Below are 20,113 nucleotides of genomic sequence, written 5' to 3' on the forward strand. Positions count from 1 at the left end.
CTCTTTTGATGACTGCGAATCCTGCTTAGCTGGAAAACTCGCCAAAGTCTCCTTCACTCATAAGAATGAACGAGCAAAGGATCTTCTAGGACTCATACATACGATGTCTGCGGCCCTTTCAGAACCATGTCTAGAAATCATGAAAGATACTTAGTTTCTTTTATTGACGATTACAGTCGATATGATTATGTGTATCTTATGAAACACAAGCATGAAACTTTCGAAAAGTTCAAAGAGTTTCAAAACGAAGTGGAAAACCAACTCGGGAAAACTATTAAAAATGCTTCGATCAGATCAAGGTGGAGAGTATCTCAGCTTAGAATTCATAAATAATCTAAAAGAGCATGGAATTGTTTTACAGCTCGCTCCACCCGGCACACCCCAAGACAATGGCGTGAGCGAGAGGAGAAATCGAACCTTGCTGAACATGGTCCGATCGATGATGTGTAGAACTAACTTGCCTCACTCCTTTTAGAGCTTTGCCATTATGACTGCCGCCCGCATTGTCAATCTGGCTCCAACTAAAAAGGTAAGCAAAACCCCATATAAGATATGGCATGGGTGTAAACCCAATTTGTCTTTCTTTAGAGTATGGGGGTGTGATGCATATGTCACCAATGATTCTGATGATAAGCTCAATCCTCGCAGCATAAAAGTTGTTTTCGTCGGATACTATAACCAAAGCGGATATTATATCTTCCATCCTGATACAAATAAGATTTCTATCAAAAGGAAGGGCCACTTCCTTGAGAAGGAAATTCTCGATCGAGGAACTGGAAATAATATTGTAGATCTTGAAGAAATTCAAGAACCACAAACAACCGCTGAGGAAGTTGGAACGTCTGATCAACAAGTTGTTGTTGCTGATACATCAGACATAAACACAAGCGTTCGCAAAAGTTATAGGACTTGCGTACCAAATTCTAAATACCTATGACATCTAGATGGCCCCGAAGTCCTCTTAGTAGCCGAGTCAAGCAACGAACCTCCTAATTACAAATCTGCTATCTTAGATCCGGAATCTGAGAAATGGCAATATGCCATGAACGTCGAGATGCAATCTATACGTGACAATCAAGTCTGGAACTTGGTTGAGCTAACCCCGAATGTTGGGCAGTAGGGAGCAAGTGGATTTTCAAAATGAAAACCAACATGCATGGAAATGTATACACCTATAAAACACTGCTAGTAGCGAAAAGCTTTACTCAAACTCAAGGTGTTGAGTTTGGTGAAACCTTCTCGTCCATTGTTATGATCAAATTGATCAAGATGTGCAAACTTAAAGTCCATTTATGGACTCAAACAAGCATCTCGCAGATGGAATCTTTATTTTGATGAGAAAATCAAAAAGTTTGGTTTAATCAAAAATGAAGATGAGCCTTGTGTTTACAGAAAGGCTAGTGGGAGCACTATATCATTTCTTATCTTGTATGTGGATGATATACTGATCATTGGAAATAACATTCCTATGCTTAAGGAAGTTAACCACTGGTTGGGATCTTGTTTCGCAATGAAAGATCTTGGTGAGGCTGCTTATATTCTTGGAATAAAGATCTACCGAGATAGGTCTAAGCGGCTTCTAAGGCTGAGTCAAAGTACATACATAAACAAGGTAATGGCATGCTTCTCAATGGATAACTCCAAGAAAGGAGCCGTCCCCATGGCTAAAGGAACCATGTTGAACAAATCGCAATCTCCGACAACAGACATTGAAACTAAGCACATGCAAGCAATTCCATATGCTTCAGCAATTGGTTCTGTCATGTATGCAATGCTATATACTAGACTTCGCGTCTCGTATGCATTGAGCATGACTAGTCGTTTTCAGCAAAATCTTGGCGTTGACAATTGGACTGCAGTAAAGAACATTCTTAGGTACCTGAAAAAGGACCAAGGATATGTTCTTGGTGTTTGGAAGAGCGGAAGAAGAGATCGCTCTGTAAGGTGTTACACTGATGCTAGCTTCCAGAATGACCGAGATGTTTCTCGCTCACAATTTGCTTGGATGAAGAAATTCGTAGCCCACCTCGACCTAGTTTCAAGTTTTCGGAAACCGATCGACGTAATCTATGATAACACAGGAGCCATTGCTCAAGCCAAAGAGCTCAGATCTCATCACAGGGCCAAGCACATTCTAAGTAAGTTCCACTATATACGGGATATACTGGAACGAGGTGATATCATAATAAGCAAAGTAGATACAAATCAAAACCTAGCTGACCCGTTCACTAAATCGATGACTCAGGACAAGCATGATCATCACAGAGATGCTATCGGTCTTTGATAAGCTAGTAGTTTGTTTTGATTTAATATTTGGATGTGTGAACATTTAAACAGTTATACTTTTGAGTTCTTTTTTGATTTAATGGTAAATGCAAATGTTGAATAATATAACTGTGTTCGGTTTTAATATGTTTAATCCATGAATGTTGTATTCTAAATTATCCGTAGTCGGTCAGACTCGTGGGAACGACTCTGAATTAAGACTATTCTGACTTTGGACTCAAGGAATTGACTTCCAAACTTACATACCTCATCATGAATGACGTTGGATGTAACTCGCATCAAATCATCTTCATGGATCTTAGTCATAAGATGTTTTGACATTGGTATACTCATTTAGTATCCTTAGACCTGAGATACATATTAGAACTTTCATTTACTAAAGGCTATTCTTTGATCAGTGTCAACCGCTGCCGCGTAACTGCCGGTTATAAAGGCATTGGTTGGGAATAATCTAAAGTTCAGTGGGAGTTGTATGTAATCAAGATGGGATTCTGTACTCTTACATGATATGTAATAGTTAGACATCTTAGCGCCCTCGTTGATTCAAACTGGTGAAGTGTGAGGCCTCACCCAAACTTACTGTGTGTTTGATTGGACCACTTTGATTCTAGATCGAGAAAAATAATGATTGAACGCCATATGAGATTGAATATGATCCATGTCTCGTTATTCAATTGATGTCTTATACGGAAAGGATAAATGACGACGATTACCATAAGCTCATTATTTTGCAATAGTGTATTCCAAGATGTTTTGGTTAATGACTTTAAAATGTCATAACTTGTTGGGGCAGCCATGTGTAGCTAGAGCATCGCTGGCTGTTAGTGTTGAGGAACTTAACCAGAAACCGTCCAAGTGGGAGACTGTTGGATTTTATGGACCGGTTCGGTAAAGTCAAAGCGGCTTACCGAGTTTGACCCGTAAGAGTTACACCTTGAGCAACGAACTAAAATCCGCTTACATTGTTTAAACGGTAAATGACGAATATAACTATGACGGAATTATTATTTATAATAGTTATAAATAGTATAGTTTATTTACTAAGTAAATAAACTTGTTTGGGCTTTAAATGAGTTGGACTTTGGAGACCCGGTTAGGTTTTGATAATTATATATACTAACATATAATAATAACCTAAAGAACAAAAAAAAAACTGAGAGTCTCTCTTGGAGAATAAGACAGAAGCCGGCCACCACTCCAAAGAAAGTGGAGCTTAAGCTCCATTATAGTTGTTGGTTTTTGTTTCTTCACGTAAAGGAAACAAATCGCCACCTCCGTTTAAAGCCGAACATCACCACCGCAACACAGCCACTACCGCCGCTTCCCCGCACCGCCCGTTGCTGTTGTTGTTGCTTGCTGCTGCTGATCGGATATCGCCGCTGCTACCGACAACGGTTGTCGTCGCCGCTATCCGGTTACTTGTTCGTCAACTAGCATCGTTCGTTATCCCTCGGTGTCTCGACCGGTTATTCATTAACCGAGGTATATATTATCTCATCGGTAGTTTATAATATGTTGTTTAATATTAACGTGCTCGTATGGTTATGTAACCGGATCCTATCGAGTTAGTTTCGGTGCTGATTATTCGTTTATATTCCGCTGCGCATTTATTAATTAATAATATTAATTATTATTTGTCATGTTTATTAAACCGGTTTTAATAAATAAAATTTTGACTGGTCATCACTGAAACCCAACACCATATACATAAGTTACACATATAATATAAGGTATATATACATAATAAAAAGTTATATGATACTATAATATGTCATCATATAAATGAGTTATAATAACTTATTGAAATAAGCTTTTTTTTTTCGCTAGCTTACAGCACGTATATAATAATCTTATAATTTATCATCATATATATAACTAATCACAAATATATTTTACATACAAATGTTTTAGTAACTATTTCCAAATAATAAATCAATTAATTGGAAATATATAGGTACTCAAAGAATGCTATAATCATTTATTACTTTATCAAGTAAATTTATAAAAATGTCTTTTAACATACAAGCATTTCACGTGTGAATATCTTATGCAAGATGTATCCGACGTTAACAACAACAATCATGGTGAATAAAAAAATAATAAATGACAAAACTAATAAAGTAGAGATCAAACTAACCAATTCAATATTAAAGATAATCTATAACTAATATAGATTAGATTATACAATTAAAACTTTTAAATTCGAAAGATTTTATCAATAGTTTACTTATTGTTAGTTTTCTTTCTCCGTCAACTTTAACATCGCAATGAAATTAGTGATTTTTCAAAATTAATATGGAATTTAAGATATAATTTCAGAATAATTTTAGATTGCAGCATAATCCATATAAATAGGTTTGACATAAAGTTTAAATGACAAAAAAATCTATTATTCATTCAAATTCTTAATTCCAAAAAAATCATGCTAACCGACAAAAATCAAAAACCGTTATTTATTCAGTTTTTTCTAATCAATTTAAATAATGGTTTTAAGGACTTTGTTTTGAAACATCCTCCATGTAGGAATCTAACTTTCGCAAACCAAACTGATTTAATAAAACTTAACTTAACTTAACTTTGTAAATATGATTCTAGACTGGTAAATAAATGAAACATAAATATACTACTCAAGGAATATGCAGCAGAGTAACCCAGGATAATTAAGTTCTAAACAATCGATATTGTATTTTAATTAATTGAATAATAATCTAGAAAACTTCAAATAAAAGATAAAAACTTCTATATACGATTATAAAATAGGTCAAAACATGATATTTTCAATAAAATATCCGAATTTTGGAATTTGAGGCTAGTGTGGGTTTTATATGCATCTTGATCTGGTCACAATTAGAAAAATAAATAAGGTAAATAAACTTAAATTTATTCAACAATGATACGAAATTCATTGGAAAAACATTCTTCAAACCGATTACTTGAAGTTACTATGGCTAAATTAATTAATTAGTGAACCAAACAATCAAGCCTTTTCTTTTTTTTTTTTTATTTTCTCACCCAATTAAAACAAAACATTCAAATTTTAATTAAACAATAAGTTTATGAGGGCACCTTATTTTATGAGTGGAAGGAAACCGACCGACAATAGGAGAGCGAACATCAAGCCCATCAGGGTATGCAGTGGTTTAATCTCCATCTCTTAATAAGGCGATCCAACTCTAAAAACAACTCGTACTAATAACGTGTTGAAAAACAAGCCTAATAGCCCGAAAATATGAGAAAGAGACGTAAGGAGAAACATGAAGATTTCATTCATAAGGTGTATATTACATTGAGATACAATGACATATTTATAGGAGGGGAAAACTTTGAAAGAAAGCTAATCTATACTTGGTGTTGATGACCATAATATTTAATATATTTATAAAAAAAACAACTATATTTAATTTATTAGTTGGTTTAGTTGAATGGATTGTGAGCCAATGAGCATTGGCGAAGTTTATTGGGGACCCGGGTGGCCCCGGTCACTGCCATTTTTTCATTAGTAGGGTAAATTTCGTGATTTTTTTCCGAAAATTTTTATAGATATTAAGCGCAATCACCCCAATTTATTTTTCCAAAATGCTACCGGTCACCACTGATTATTTTTAATATAATACTCCATCATTTGATTTTTTTTATAAAACCTCACAGTTTTTATAAACAAAAGTTACAAAATAGTAGTCGAATAGTATAAAACTTTGTTTTTATAAACCTCAAATTTGAGGGGGCTACTTGTAAAATAAAAACTTATGTAAACAAAACATTAAAAAAAAGAACTTAGGAAGCAGGAAATTACTCTTTTACAACATCAATTACAGAATTTTAATTTAGAAATGCCAAAAATAACAGTCTAAGTGGTGTTTCAAGTATTTTTGATTTATACAAAAGTCTTGTGGAAACTCAGAAATGTGAGACATACTATTTGGTTGATAGAGTGGTTTGGCTAATCTTGACACTTCCGGTTTCTACTGCAACAACAGAGAGGGGGGTTTTTAGCAATGAAAATATTCAAGAATCGCCTTCGCAATAAGATGTCAGATGAGTATCTCGCAAATAGCTTGGTGGTTTACATAGAAAAATAAATTGTTGAAACATTTAATTCGGAATCCATAATTGAGAAATTCAAAAATCTTAAAGGTCGTCGAGTTAATTTGTAATTATTCTTCTAAGGTACTCACCCTTCCTCTCAGCTCTCGCATCATTATGAATATTTTAGGTCTTTGTTGGTTAAAAAATTATCTAGTTTTTTTTTTTAATTGTATAAACAATCGTTTGAATGAATGAAAAAAAATTAGATATATAGATGTCATATTGTTTGATCCGATCCGACCCGACCCGACCCAACCCGAACCACCAACACGAACCAAATCGTCTAACCGAAAATTTTTGAGTCCGTGGCTTCGGTCACCGCCGTGACGAAGCCCAAGCTTCGCCACTGCCAATGAGCCCTCCCGAGATACAATAGTTAAAGAAATTAAACACAGCTCATCTTATTCTTTTACAACCTTATAACCCCGTCTTCAAATTCGTATTCAAAATTTGATTTTGTTCCATCAAGTCATCAACGATTAGTGCATTAGATGTTAGGACTTCTGTTTAGAACTTAAAAACGAGCATAGTGATTATAGAATTACCTCAGATGGTGTTCGAATCCGTTGAACGGCGGTTTGCCGAAAAACTAGCGGCAGCGGCGGAACTTTGCGAACAGAGATTACGGGAGGAGGAAATAAGTATCGGTTGATATTTCTTCCATTGATTGATAGCGGCCCTTTGATGAAACGATGACAAATAAACGGTTGAACCTTCGTGCTGATAACGTGTTGTGAAACAAGCCTAATAGCCAAAGAATATGAGAAAGAGATGTAGGAAGAAAGATTGGAGATTTTATTAATTAGCAGGTGTATCGATACAATAAGATATATATATATATATATATATATATATATATATATATATATATATATGAGGAGATAACTTGGAAAAAAAGTTTAATCTATATTAGGTATTGATAACCAAAATAATATATATTTATAACATAAATCTAATTAAAATACAATAAGAAAACTAAATAAAAATAAACTTAATTAATATATTAAACTTAAATAATATTTTATGATCGTATTATATACAATAAACGTAGAGTTCTCGAGAACTAATTAATTTGCATGACTTTGACAATTTAAATCCATCACGGATTTTCATGTAACTTTGTGTATCATGCAAGTCGCAAAATTCATAAGACTCGTGAAATTAAATCATGGATATGCCACTGTGTTGGCATGGGTGGATGCATTATATGTACGTATGTCTGTTGTTTATGTGTATGTATCAAAGTATGCATTTAAATTACGTGTGTAAAGATAGGAAGCGTAAGAAAAAACTGGACATAATATCCTACTATTAAAAGCATGCACATCAAAACTCATAATAGCATATGTGAAATCTGAAAATGTTTCACGCAACCTACCCATGTACATCCAAAATTGTTTAGGTTCGGGGGTGTTGCCCTTTAAAATCAATCATGTTAAATTGCCATTTTAAAGATGCATAGCGACTCATACAAAAGTACAAAACTAAGTGAACAAAGTCGTGGATTTACGTTATCCAAAGGAACTAAAGTATATTACGTACGTTTGAGATAAAAAGAATTTGCTAAACTATGCTTATGTTTTTATTCTCTATACTTATCTTGTCAAATAATTATGCTGTCACAACAATAACGTTTACCCTAAATTTGATCAAATTGAAACACCAATTGGGGGAAAAGCCCGGTTTCGGACTCGATCCTACCCAACCCATGGGTACGTATCAGGTTTCGGTTCCTCAAAAAATTTATAACCGAGCCCGCTAAACAAGTTCCAACTCTACCCGATCAGAACCTGAACCGGCTCAACCGAAACCCGATAGTCAAAACCCAGTCAAATACCCTACCATACCCGGAACCGGTACCTACCTAACCCCGTTTTTGACTTTTGTTGACCACGATTCCGGTTCCTGAGTATATCCAATTTGCCCAACTTTACCCTAAGGCCTAAACCCAAAATTTCATTTGATCTTTCAGATAGTTGGATGCTAATTTTGGGCTACCCACGTGTCCAGTTGTGCCCAGTGTTTTTAAGCCCATTCAACCGAACGATTTATCTATCCAGTGGCTGATGATCGTGAGCCCACGTAAACAAGCTTCTGTTATCTAATTATTATTATATATATTAATTTTCAAAGTTGTTTACAAACACATTTCTACTATTTGTTTGAAAATGGGCTTTACATGTTTGTATTGTGTATTGTGGTGGTTGTACATATCTCTTATGCTTTTTCTTCTTGCACGTGTCTTCACCACCTTAACATCTGGCGTCTTTGAGTTTACACACGTCTTCTTCTTTCTTTATTTTCTTCTTCTTCTTCTTATTCTTATTCTTATTTTACTCTATTGATCTCCGGGCCTTTGTTTATTGCTCTGATGAGCCTTTACTTCTCTGTCTCCAGCGACGGCTTCTCCGGTGAAGTGGTTTTCGATGTCATAGCCAACATCCTTCTCTCTATTGATACCAACTATCCACCGGCTTTATGGCAGTGTTGTATCGTGGTGGCCGGAGGTGACTGTTCCGGCTCCGATTCGATTTTTGCCGGGTTCTAATTTGGAAACCCTAGGTGACAAAGGCATCACGATGTGTTGTGTTGCCGGGTTACATTTTAGAAACCCTAGGCGACATCGATGGTGGAGGTTTATGGAAGTCGTTGTTATCGACTTTGTCGTACGTGGTGGCGAGCGGTTCGATGGTGTTTACGGTGTCCTCATGGCCGACACCATCTGCCATGCATGGTGGCTAGCGGATCGATGGTCTGATGGTATGGTGGCGGTGGTCAGGGTTTGTGACGTAAAACCCCAAATTGTCCCTGACCTTGGGTGGGGGCGTGGGTTTGCTTGATATTCGATTGTGGCCTGATGACCGTTGTTGTTGGCGGCTTTACCGTCCGTGGTGGTTGGTGGTCCGATGTTCAGGACTGTGTCATGTTCTGATGGTCACGCGAGTTTGTCGTCATAGCTTGATGAACCGTGGTATTCACTGTTTGTTTGTTTATTACTGTGCTATTGGTGTTTGTATAATTGTATTTGCTGCATAGATTGTTGTAATGTCTTCTTTGATATTATTCCGTGAAGTTTGTGTAAATTATGCAAAGTTGCAAACTGTTTTCAGATGAACATGAAGGTGGATCAAATCTTGATCACATATTCCAAAAGTTGAGATTGGCTTACCAAAGTATTATAAATTATTTTAGCTGTATACCCTAGGTTTTATTTTAGTATTGAAGGTTGAACCTTTGCCCTTTAGTTTGATTCCATGTTTGACTTGACGATACTGTTGTTGGGTTCTGTTTTGAAATCTTTCTGTGTTGTGACGATAGTCCGTTATTTGGAATGGCAACATGTGTTGAAACCATAAAGAATATTTGAGTCTCAAACGTTGTATGATTATTGTCAGTGAAGGAAATGAGGAATTGTATTTCTTAGCGATGGAAATGACGAATTGTGTATCCGAACCTCTTTATTTTGTAATGACTATGAGTTTTGTAATGACTATGATGATTTTCGTTTAATTAGGGTTTTTTGTAATTAGATTTGATTCTATCCATGGTTTCGAAAGTCAAATGGCTGCTTTATGCAGTTTTAATTTCAGCATCGTTTGTTTAATGTTTGTTATTGTATGTTTTGTAGACCACATTTCTTGCCTGACAGGTGTTCGATGAAGTGCCAGTGGCTAAAAGCCCATAGATGGCAATCAAAGGTTGTTTGAAAATAACATACATGGTGATATGTTATTTACTAGGCTATTATGGTAATTTCATTGTGATTTTCATTCTTCAATTTTTAATGCAGGTGTTCAATTAAGAGTATTTATGTCAAGTTGTTTAGATAATGGTTAGAGGTAAGGTCTGTCTACATCACACCCTCCCCAGACCCTACAGATAACGTTAGTTATTTGTGGGATATGCTGGGTATGATTGTTGTTGTTGTTTAGATAATGGTTAGAAGCCTATTTAAAGTATGTTATTCCATTATTATAACAGAAACTGCCCCCTTGGGGAATATATTTCTTCACACATTAATGTTTTTTTGTCTCTTTATGGTTCTACAGGTTGTAATCGTCTTACAAGTTGTTTAGATAATGGCAATCCTTGATAGCATGCTGGTAAGGATCTCACTCTTTCTCTCCATATCATTTAGTTTTACTCTATCCAATAAATTTATAAAAAAATAAACTTTTTGCAGTGACATGTTAATTCGAATGGATTCTTGGATTAAACTTTAAACATGTCTGGCTGATATATTTTGGAATATAGAACAACTTAACACATTTAAACTTTAATATTCCCTATTAAATAATCTTTACAAAGATTTTTTAAAAATTTATTTAAATAGGTTTCCTTTCAGTTTTTGAATTTCAAGTTCTCACTAATCAAATCCTTTTATTATATTAAAGTAAACATTATTTATTTAGAGGAAATAAGTATTATCATTACATAAGAAGCATTTATTTTTTGTTACCCAGTGCAACGTGCAGGTAGTGATTAGGATGTGTTGCTCGACAATGGTTACTAAATTTTATTTTATTTATGTTTTTTGTGATTTCAATTTTAAGTTCTATTCGTTTAGTACTTTGCAAAACATTGCGTGGCATCTGTCGATAGAGCCAACGCTGAAGAGTTATTGCAAAACCTGAACAAGGCTGAAATAGGGAAGCAAACCGTTTGGGTCGCAATCTAGAAAACAAGCAGGTGTTGTTTTAGTAAATGAGCACACATTAATAATATCAATTTAGAGGTACACTATATTATTAAACCTGGTATAATTTAGTTTTTAATTTGCTATATGAAATTTGCAGTGGAGACATATTTTTTGGAACTATAGTGTTTAATTTTATGGTGGATATGGGCAGGCTATGCAACCACCAAGCATGCATGGTGCAGTTGAAGTATATGGTGGCTATGGTGCACATCAGCAACGAATGGGTGGTATGAGTTTAGAACAATAGAGATTTTTATGGATTATGATGATGTCAAACTGAATAACCACAATGATGTATTGAAATTGCTCCAAAAGGATGCTTTTCTGTAAGCCAAGTTGGATGTATACTTGCATAGTAGTGCTTATGTTAAAGAAAAGTCAAGAGTGATATGTTGGTTTTTTACTGCATTTTGATGTTTGGTGAAGTTACATAATTGACTTTTTAGTCAACTTTGTTTAATAGAAGAAACCGGGCTGGGATTTTCGAACGTCAATAGTTTTATCATCTATCACATGCCCGAAAACATTTAGGGTTTTTTTTCCTTTTGTCACCAACTGAAGAAACACTAACCGGACCCCGGGCAGATTACTGGTAACCTGGGGGTTGGATAGCTGTTTCCCACGAGGGGTTAGACCCTTGGAAGATGGTTCTTCTGATAACCTGCAAAACAGACACCGTGAGCTCGTCACTGAGAAGGGGGGGGTTCCTCCTTGTGACCACCCTCCGGCGTGAGAATCAGACTAGATTGCTCTTTAAATATAAAAGTATATTAAGAGATTGCTAGAGCAGATATCAGGTATAATATGATGATAATGTAGTAAGATATGTTGTGTTTTGATGATCATACCATTTGGGGTATTTATAGCCGAAGGTAGGTTTCCAAGGAGGTATGGCCGGCTGCAACAGTGTTCCTGTTCATCAACAGTAGCCTACGCACGTGCCCTGCTGGTAGTTGGTGGGTAGGCAGCGGCTGATAGCGACCAGGCCTGCTGTATACTATTCCCTTTCCACCAACTGCCGGCTACGCACGTGGTATGACAGTAGTTGGTGAGTAGGCAGCGGCTTAATAGTGATACAGTACAGGAGCATGCTGCTCGCCATACTGTATCAGTGAGCTGTCGTATCCCTGATCAGATCTTTCGCCCATACCTCGTCAGGTACAGTGAAAGGTCCTTCAGTATAGACTGGCTTATTTGGGCGGGAGTATTCCCCCTCCCGCCTCTGTGCGGGATTGCTCCCGGCTTTGCTCATTCCTTCAGGTGACACTGAATGATCGAGAGCTAAGTACCTAGTGCGTGTAGCCATGCTGCGCGGGTGGCCTTCCCTCATGGCTTGTATCCGAGGCTGCGGGAACAGGCGGAGTCCTTCACCATGTGAGGCATTTCCTGCGGGACCAGCTTGCATACTGCGCGTAAGGACGTCACTTCTCTGAGCATGGTTGGTCCTGCGGATCCAGTTGGTCTCTGCGCAGACGTCCCTGTTTAAGGTGAGTCTTGCGGGTCCAACTGGGCTCTGCTGGGACCTACCTCTTCAAGTCCCCCCAGTCCAATGTTCTTCTCATGCGTGTTTAATAAAGTGAGGTGAACTTTTGGACTTAAGCAAAGGGTTTTGAAAAGGGTTTTGTAAGGTTTTCCATGGGAAGTCCTTGTCACTTGCAGAAATGCCCGAGTTTCCTGCTTGGTCTTTGGGTATGATGCGGGTAGGTCTGTAACCTCCTCGCAAGTCAGGAGCATTGAGTCCCAGTTGTGTGGATTCTCCATGAGGTTTTGGTAGTTTTGAACATAGTGATCAATTATGTTAAAACCACCAATTCCATCCTGGCGCTTCAAACAACGTAGTTCTCAACGTTCCCGCTATGCGGGGATGTTATTTCCGTTTCCGCAAGCATTGCCCAGAAGATCCTTCCTGGTTTCAATTCCCAGCGGAGCGCTAGGTATGTGAAGGGTTTTGCCTTAACACTGTACCAGCGCTCGTCTTACGGTTACTTTACTTCCAAGGTATTCCTAGCGTCAATTCCCTGCAGGTGCTAGGTACGTGAAGGGTTTTGCCTTTACACTGTATCCGCGCCTGTCTTATAGTTACTTGGTTGCTGAGGAATATTTGGCTTCAATTCCCTGCGGGTGCTAGGTACGTGAAGGGTTTTGCCTTTACACTGTACCCGCATCCGTCTAACGGTTACTTGTTCGCCAAGGTTTACTTGGCTTCAATTCCCTGCGGGTGCTAGGTATGTGAAGGGTTTTGCCTTTACACTGTACCCGCATCCGTCTAACGGTTACTTGTTTGCCAAGGTTTACTTGGCTTCAATTCCCTGCGGGGTGCTAGGTATGTGAAGGGTTTTGCCTTTACACTGTACCCGCATCCGTCTAACGGTTACTTGTTTGCCAAGGGGTAAGGGGTATTTTCCCGCTTACTTTTTAATATTTTTTAAATTTTGAATTTTGAAATTCGAAGAGTTGGTGGAAAGATAAGAACAGTCCAAACCTCTGAAACGTCGTGCGACGGTTTCTTCTGACTGTGTCAGGACGTGCAGGAAGTTATGGTGACGTGACAGAACATGGTCATTCCAGTCGCTTTTTCAGGCGCGTGGGCGTGATTTTTCGGGCGCGTGGCCGCGAAATTACTGGCACACGTCCTTTCAACAGCTGTTGCCAGCCTGCTTTTTGCCACGTGTCATAGTTTCATTGCACCTTTGATTTCTCTCTCCTCCGCATTAAATTCACCGCATTAATTGCGATTACTATATAAAGGGGAAGAGGGTTATTTGTAATTCACACTTTCACCTTTCTTCTTCTTCTTCTTAGTGATTTCCGGCAAATACTCCCCTTTTTCAGGCAAGCATTTTCCCGAAATCACTTCTCTTTCTGCAAAAATGTCTTCTCATGATGCCGACGATCAGAAGACTGCTGGCGAGTGCCAGTGTTCTCTTCCTGTCGATCTGTACCAGTATATCGTCAGGAAGTTCATGCTCGAGTCTCTCGAGCCTGAGTTTCCTGAACCCCACCATACTGTGTACGATGCCCCTAGTGGCAAGATCGGGGTTTATGCTGCATTCTTTGTCTACGGGAACCTTAGGTTCCCGTTGACAAAGTTTGTGTACCGTGTCCTTGAGAGGCACAGCGTTCATTTGACCGAGCTGCACCCCATGGCGATCGCCAAGATTCGTCATTTTGAGTGGGTGTGCCGGATTCTGGGCATCGAGCCCCATGTGGACCGCCTGATGACCTTCTACACTTGGAGGTGCATCCAGGGGTGGTACAGTCTTACAACCCAGATTAAGGGTTTAAAGATTTGTACCACCGAGCGGAGTCTTCGCTCGTGGAGAAGAGAGTTCTTCTTCATATCCGCTCGCGCCATCCCCATTGCCATGAAGTTCAAGAACGGCCAGGCACTTCAGAGCCTTCACGCCCCCAACTACGAGGAGGCGGAATGGTTCTCGAAGATATCCCGGGTCCAATCCCCGGTTTTCCGTTTTCCGGAGTCAGCGATGGTAATGCTGGGGATGAGCCGAGTGTGGAAGGCGGCGAATGCGCAGACGGTTCCGATTGTCCTTGAATATGGTTCGAACTCTGTCCCTTATGGTATGTCTTGTTTCTTTTTGTTGATTTTGACTTTTTTTCTAACTTTCCTGTTTATTTCAGAGGGGAACGACCTACAGTCGCTCCTGAATCCGCGGGAGGAAGATGGTCCCGCACGGATGGGTACTCGTGCTCTGGACGAGAACGAGTTGCCCATCCTAGAGCAAACTGCGTGTCGGTTCGTGGAGGTTTACCCGCCGGGCCAAGAGATCCTGAGCCACCGACGGCCTGGTAAGCCTATCTTCTACCCTGAACCCCTCAATGCTGTGCCTGCTGCTGGAGTTCTTGACATTTCTTCTTCTGAGGAATCCGCAGAAGGTCCTCCGTTGGTGCGGAAGAAAAAGGCTGCTGCCGGCGTGAAGGGGAAGGAGAAGGCCACAGCTGATCCAGTGGTTCTATCTGACACGGAGTCAGATAGTGAAGAGGTGGCGGGGAAGCCCGGTGGTGAGAAGACCACTGCTCCGGAGGCTACGACCGTTACCTCCGGAGAACCAACGAAGACGACGGTGACCGGTACCAAGAGGCCGGCTCCATCGGGTTCCTCCCCGCCCGTCCGTATGTTCAGGGTCAAGAAAACCCGTAAGTATAATCATAATGCCTTTGTAGATTTGTCACTTCAATAATTTTCTTTTAACACTTTCTTCTTTGTGCAGGCGTGGATGTTGACGCAATCCTGGGTGAAACGCAGGGGAGTACTTCCTCGCCAATGATGGTAGGCTCGGTCAGCCTTCCTGAGGCGTCGACCCAGTCGCCTGAGCCTGCATCCGCCGGTCCAGTTGGTCGTTCCGTCGAGCCAACTGTTCCGGCCGAGATGACGTCACCGCCGGCCGTGAGTGCGATTTTTACAGCATCCTTCACGGAACCGGCGGTTACTGCTGCTTTTAAGGAGGCGGCGACCGCGGCGGAGACAACGACGGCGACCACGGCGGCTGCCACCATGCCCGCGCCACCGGCACCAATGGTCGGACCATCAGGTACGCGCAGGGCTTCACGCCGATCTTTGCCACCTTCCCGTCTGCCTGACCTGTTGGATGGATTTCCTTTAGGTTCAGGTGATGGGTTTGGCGGCTATCGGCCTGTCATTGACCCTACAGGTGCGTAGGGTTCCTTTCTTTTTCCCTTATGTTTTTCATCATCTTTTCCTTACTGCTTTTGTTTCTTTTGCAGTGTCGGATTCCAATGAAGTGTATGTTCCTCGATGGAACATACGCCGAGGAACAACCCTTCGCACACCCGTGGAGTGCGTGGACTGGGTTCGCCACGCTGCTCCTCCGGGCGCGTTGGGGGAAGCCATGGTTAGCTACCAGGAGGGTAGGCTAACTAATGAGCTTCGGGTTCTCCAGGCCCGGATGCAGCCGCGCGTCGAGCTGCTTTGTCGTGAAAACGACAAGTTGAAAGCAGCTCACGCCAAGGACATATCTGAGGCGCGTGCTCTTCGGGAGGAGAACCAACAGCTGGCGGCAGCTGCCGCCGACAAGGAGAAGGCCTTCAATGCCCTCGAGGTTGAAGTTCAGGCGCGACTCGAGGCCCGCTCCAAGGCTGCCCAAGCTGTGAATGAACAGCTTCGGTTGGCCAGGGAGACTGCGCGAAACGCAACCGAGAGGGCTGCCAAGGCTGAAGCCGTTGCTGAGCCTTTGCGTGTGGAGAATGAGGAGCTCAAGGCCAAATTAGAGGCTCTCCAACGCGCTCATGATGCCTTGGCAATGGAAGATGCCAAGAAACTCCAGGAAATCCTGGACCAAAGGGGGGTGCTTGACCAGACCCAGCGGAAGCTTAAGGGCGTCGAAGAGGCTGCCGCTAAGGAAGTTTTACTTGCCAACCTTAACAAGAGCGAAGCCGAACGCGCCCATACCGAAGCTCAAGCTGCCCTCCGATGGCTTCTTCGAGAAGCGTTGCCTCAGGTATGTTTAGATTTATCTTTACGCATTTCTTTTGTAAGAAAAGGTTCTAATACTTGTGTTTTCTTTGTAGGTTGTGCGTCGGGTCTTTTCAGAGACCTCTTACGATGATGCTATGACCGCAGCCCTCAACGCTTCTCATGATGATGGGGAAAAGGCCGGCTTCATGCTTGGTCTAGGGTTTGTTGAGAAAGGCGTCCCGCCTTCCAACTTCCCTTTGTTCAATGTGGATACTGAAGCCATTTATGACCAAGCATTGAACCAATACGCCGCCTTCCCGCATCCAGTGGTGGAGAAGGTGGACGAAGTAGCTGCTGCTGATGATGGGTTAGCTGTCCTCAAAGCGTTCCTCGAACCACCCCGTTCTGACGGAGCGGGTCCAAGTGGTAGCGGCCCTGAGGCTTGATCCTGAAGATCCCTTCCCATTGCTAAGACTTGTATAGTTTTTTATTTTTTCTTTTAGGCGGGTAGTTACCCGGCCATTGTAATATATTCTTGAAATATTAATCTTTTTGCGTATAAGATTGTTATTTCCTTCTTTGGGTTCCTTGCTTTATAAACTTATGACTTGCATACTTAGTTTAAATTAGCAATTTTCCAAGTGTTTAGAATAAGAACCTTTGAACGTGGTTGATAGTGGGTTAAAGTTTCGCTTCCTCCTTCGTGATTGTGCGGGTAGAACCGTCACTTGCACTTGGTAGGATGGCTAAACTTTAACTTTTATCTAACCTGCGTGCTGGTTTTTCTTACTTTTTGAGGATAAGTTAACCTTTGAACGTGGTTGATAATAGGTGTGAAGTTTGCTTCCTCTTTCGTGATTGTGCGGGTTGAACCGTCACTTGCACTTAGTAGGATGGCAAAACTTTACCCTTATCTGACCTGCGTGTAGGTTTTTCTTGCCTTTTGAGGATAAGTTAACCTTTGAACGTGGTTGATAATAGGTGTGAAGTTTTGCTTCCTCTTTCGTGATTGTGCGGGTAGAACCGTCACTTGCACTTAGTAGGATGGCAAAACTTTACCCTTATCTGACCTGCGTGTAGGTTTTTCTTACCTTTTGAGGATAAGTTAACCTTTGAACGTGGTTGATAATAGGTGTGAAGTTTTGCTTCCTCTTTCGTGATTGTGCGGGTAGAACCGTCACTTGCACTTAGTAGGATGGCAAAACTTTACCCTTATCTGACCTACGTGTAGGTTTTTCTTACTTTTATAAGAATTTTGTTCTGAACCGTTCGACGCGCGGTTGTCGATAGGTTAGTGTTCATTTTCCTTTCATGATTCATGCGGATAGACCGGCACTTTCATTTAATGGAATAATTGAACTCCTTCAACTGACCTGCGTGAAAGTTTGCCACGTTATTGGGTTCGTGCGGGTAAGACCGCCTTCCCACGCAACGACTTCACGTAATGTGAATGCCGTCGCCAGTGTTGGATAGTTTTAACCGTTCGACGCGCGGTTGTTGATAGGTTATTATTCAGTTTCGTTAATGATTCATGCGGATAGACCGGCACTTTCATTTTTGGGTGCTGAACTTTTTTCCCCTTCAACTGACCTGCGTGAAGGTTTGTCACGTTATTGGGTTCGTGCGGGTAGGACCGCCTTCCCATGCAATGACTTCACGTAATTATGCGGTGAAAACCGGCATATTAGTGTCCAGAAAAGTATTAAATGTAAAATCATCAGCTTCGATATTCTTAAGAGAATCATTTCCATTAGAAGTGGCTCTTGGCCTTTTCTTTACAAATTGGAATTGATTTACATGCAAAATGTGTAAATGAGCTCCCTTCCTTGTTGGGATGGGAGTGCCATCGAGCCGATACGCACCTGGTTCGGGATCTCGTTCTTTACGCAGCATGTAGTCTCGATTTTGAAGCTGGAATTGATTCGTGTTTTCCCCAGCTGGGGTTCTATACGCACCCGCCTGCTCAGCCTTTATTACGCCACGAGGTGCGCGAGCGTCCCATCTCTGACAAATGCTTCGACCATATCTTTTACATCTATGCATTCTTCAGTGTTGTGGCCCTTTGTCTTGTGAAAGTCACAGTATTTGCTCCGATCTGCATCGTGACGATGTCGGATTATTGGCGGTTTTGGCCATGGGAGCCCTTCAGTGGCGAATATCTCAGTGACGCTTTTGGTGAGTGGCGTCCATCTGGAGTTCCGGTGCGACTGTACATTATCCCTTCCGCCCAACCGATTTTGCAAGCCGGATGAGGTGTCAAAGTTTACCCTTGACTGCCAGATGCCTAGCTTTCGTTTTTTATTTAATCGGGCGGTGAGGACGTTGTCTTCTCTCGTCCTCTGGGTGTAGAGGTTTGTGCTCTGTGGGAGATCTCTACCCAGTTGCTTCTCTGTTTCCGCATAGCGTTTTGCTGCTGTCATGATGCCATCCCATGTGGATGGCATGCCATCTTTACCCGTTAGGGTGCGGATGAGCTCCGGGTCATGTGCGCCCTGGATGAAGGCAGCGCGAACAAGATCTTCACTGATATTGCCCAAACTTAACTTCTTTGAGTTGAAGCGAGTGATGAAGTTTGGCAGAGATTCGTCTTCCTCTCGTATGCATTTGAGGATTGTCCATTGCTCCTCGGTATACTTCCGTTGCTGGCTGAAGTGTTGGCTAAACTTTTGTTGGAAGTCTGCCCAGTCGTAGATGTGGTTGACCGGTAGACGATCGAACCATGCTCTAGCAGCCCCAACCAGCGTCATTTGGAACATGTAACACCACGTGGGTTCCGTCCAATTGCTGACGGTTGCCCCTGCTATGAACCTGTTCAAATGATCGTCTGGATCAGATATACCGTCATATGTGCCTATGTTGGGCATTTGTTTGGCACTCTTTGGGGCGATTGCTTCAGCAATGTCCCTTGCAAATTTGGACGTTCCTGCATTTGCAACGTTTGGTCTGAACGTTTTAGAGAAGTCTCGTGGACTTCCTCCTGTGCTTTTTGGTTTGAAGGCTTGTCCAAAATGCCTTTTCGGTTGGGATTCCGTTTCCTTACGCTTCCCTTTTGCCCTATGGCGAGGGTTCGCGTCAGAGTCGGATTCCTCCGAGTCATCCTCCCAGTATTCGAATTCGTCGGCCTGTTGTACGGAACGCAAGCGTTCGTCCAACTCAGCCTGGAATTCCTTTTGTCGTGCCTCCGCCCATGCCTTAACTTCATCGAGAGTCTGGCGGGGGAGTCTTCGTTTCTCAACCTGGGTATCAGTGGATCCCAGTAGGCGCTCATTTACTGCACTTGCCCCAGCTTTGGTAAGTGGGGTAGTGTTCGTAAAATTTACTTCGCTTGCCCCGGCTTCGGTAGCCGGGGTAGTGTTCGTAAAAACTGTGTTGCCGGTATTCCCCCTAGTAGCAGGGGTTATGGTTACCGGAATTTCTCTAACCATCTTTGCAGAAGTTTGAAAAAACTGGAGAAAAATAAAGTTCTAGCTTTATGCACGGATGGCGCCAATGAAGAAACACTAACCGGACCCCGGGCAGATTACTGGTAACCTGGGGGTTGGATAGCTGTTTCCCACGAGGGGTTAGACCCTTGGAAGATGGTTCTTCTGATAACCTGCAAAACAGAC

Source organism: Bidens hawaiensis, unplaced genomic scaffold (genome assembly GCF_021521415.1).
Source record: "Bidens hawaiensis isolate Kalapana, Puna unplaced genomic scaffold, B.hawaiensis_p1.1 tig00000760_1, whole genome shotgun sequence".
In the NCBI taxonomy this organism is placed as follows: domain Eukaryota; kingdom Viridiplantae; phylum Streptophyta; class Magnoliopsida; order Asterales; family Asteraceae; genus Bidens; species Bidens hawaiensis.